General features: G+C 36.6%; 1 protein-coding gene and 1 non-coding gene across 2 annotated transcripts in view; one reads left to right on the top strand and one right to left on the bottom strand.

Moving 5' to 3' along the window:
* ext1c (exostoses (multiple) 1c) overlaps positions 1–2,500 on the top strand; it is a 96,787-nt gene that overhangs the window by 76,453 nt on the left and 17,834 nt on the right. The window lies entirely within an intron of this gene.
* trnae-uuc (transfer RNA glutamic acid (anticodon UUC)) overlaps positions 2,446–2,500 on the bottom strand; it is a 72-nt gene continuing 17 nt past the window's right edge. Inside the window, exon 1 of the tRNA in view lies at positions 2,446–2,500. This exon is cut by the window's right edge and continues 17 nt beyond it. This is a non-coding gene — a tRNA (tRNA-Glu).

Genomic DNA, 2,500 nt, shown 5'->3' with positions numbered 1-2,500 from the left:
ATATATACTAGTTACTACACTATCACAACACCAGAGTCAAGTACTGGACAATACTACAAATATATACTAGTTACTACACTATCACAACACCAGAGTCAAGTACTGGACAATACTACACATATATACTTGTTACTACACTATCACAACACCAGAGTCAAGTACTGGACAATACTACACATATATACTTGTTACTACACTATCACAACACCAGAGTCAAGTACTGTACAATACTACACATATATACTTGTTACTACACTATCACAACACCAGAGTCAAGTACTGTACAATACTACACATATATACTTGTTACTACACTATCAAAACAACAGAGTCAAGTACTGGACAATACTACACATATATACTTGTTACTACACTATCACAACACCAGAGTCAAGTACTGTACAATACTACACATATATACTTGTTACTACGCTATCACAACACCAGAGTCAAGTACTGGACAATACTACACATGTATACTTGTTACTACACTATCACAACACCAGAGTCAAGTACTGTACAATACTACACATATATACTTGTTACTACGCTATCACAACACCAGAGTCAAGTACTGGACAATACTACACATGTATACTTGTTACTACACTATCACAACACCAGAGTCAAGTACTGGACAATACTACAAATATATACTAGTTACTACACTATCACAACACCAGAGTCAAGTACTGGACAATACTACAAATATATACTAGTTACTACACTAGCACAACACCAGAGTCAAGTACTGGACAATACTACACATATATACTTGTTACTACACTATCACAACACCAGAGTCAAGTACTGGACAATACTACAAATATATACTAGTTACTACACTATCACAACACCAGAGTCAAGTACTGGACAATACTACAAATATATACTAGTTACTACACTATCACAACACCAGAGTCAAGTACTGGACAATACTACAAATATATACTAGTTACTACACTATCACAACACCAGAGTCAAGTACTGGACAATAGTACAAATATATACTAGTTACTACACTATCACAACACCAGAGTCAAGTACTGGACAATACTACACATATATACTTGTTACTACACTATCACAACACCAGAGTCAAGTACTGGACAATACTACACATATATACTTGTTACTACACTATCACAACACCAGAGTCAAGTACTGTACAATACTACACATATATACTTGTTACTACACTATCACAACACCAGAGTCAAGTACTGTACAATACTACACATATATACTTGTTACTACACTATCAAAACAACAGAGTCAAGTACTGGACAATACTACACATATATACTTGTTACTACACTATCACAACACCAGAGTCAAGTACTGTACAATACTACACATATATACTTGTTACTACGCTATCACAACACCAGAGTCAAGTACTGGACAATACTACACATGTATACTTGTTACTACACTATCACAACACCAGAGTCAAGTACTGGACAATACCACACATATATTCTTGTTACTACACTATCACATCACCAGAGTCAAGTACTGGACAATACTACAAATATATACTTGTTACTACACTATCACAACACCAGAGTCAAGTACTGGACAATACTACACATATATACTTGTTACTACACTATCACAACACCAGAGTCAAGTCCTGGACAATACTACACATATATACTTGTTACTACACTATCACAACACCAGAGTCAAGTACTGGACAATACTACACATATATACTTGTTACTACACTATCTCAACACCAGAGTCAAGTACTGGACAATACTACACATATATACTTGTTACTACACTATCACAACACCAGAGTCAAGGCCTGGACAATACTACACATATATACTTGTTACTACACTATCACAACACCAGAGTCAAGTCCTGGACAATACTACACATATATACTTGTTACTACACTATCACAACACCAGAGTCAAGTACTGGACAATACTACAAATATATACTAGTTACTACACTATCACAACACCAGAGTCAAGTACTGGACAATACTACAAATATATACTAGTTACTACACTATCACAACACCAGAGTCAAGTACTGGACAATACTACACATATATACTTGTTACTACACTATCACAACACCAGAGTCAAGTCCTGGACAATACTACACATATATACTTGTTACTACACTATCACAACACCAGAGTCAAGTCCTGGACAATACTACACATATTATTATTATTTTATTTTTTTTTAGAATCCCTTATTAGTCCCACGAGGGGAAATTCGGTAGTGCTTTTTACAGCCATTCACACATACTGATGGGAGTAGGCTGCACGTCTGCGCTAAGTCTACCATCAGGAGCAATCAGGGTGAAGTGTCTTGCTCAGGGACACAACGACACAAGCTTGTCTGGAGCTGGGATTTAACCTTTTGGACTGCAGGCAACCACTCTACCATCTGAGCTATGACGCCCCTAAGATTTCTATTGTTCCCATACCAGGAGTTGAACCCGGGCCACCTGGGTGAAAACCAGGAATCCTAAC

The sequence above is a fragment of the Callionymus lyra genome, chromosome 3, assembly GCF_982586985.1.
Source record: "Callionymus lyra chromosome 3, fCalLyr1.hap1.1, whole genome shotgun sequence".
NCBI classification, from domain to species: Eukaryota; Metazoa; Chordata; class Actinopteri; order Syngnathiformes; family Callionymidae; genus Callionymus; species Callionymus lyra.
The sequence above is the reverse complement of the archived record's forward strand: the minus strand, read 5'-3'. Positions and strand labels throughout refer to the sequence as shown.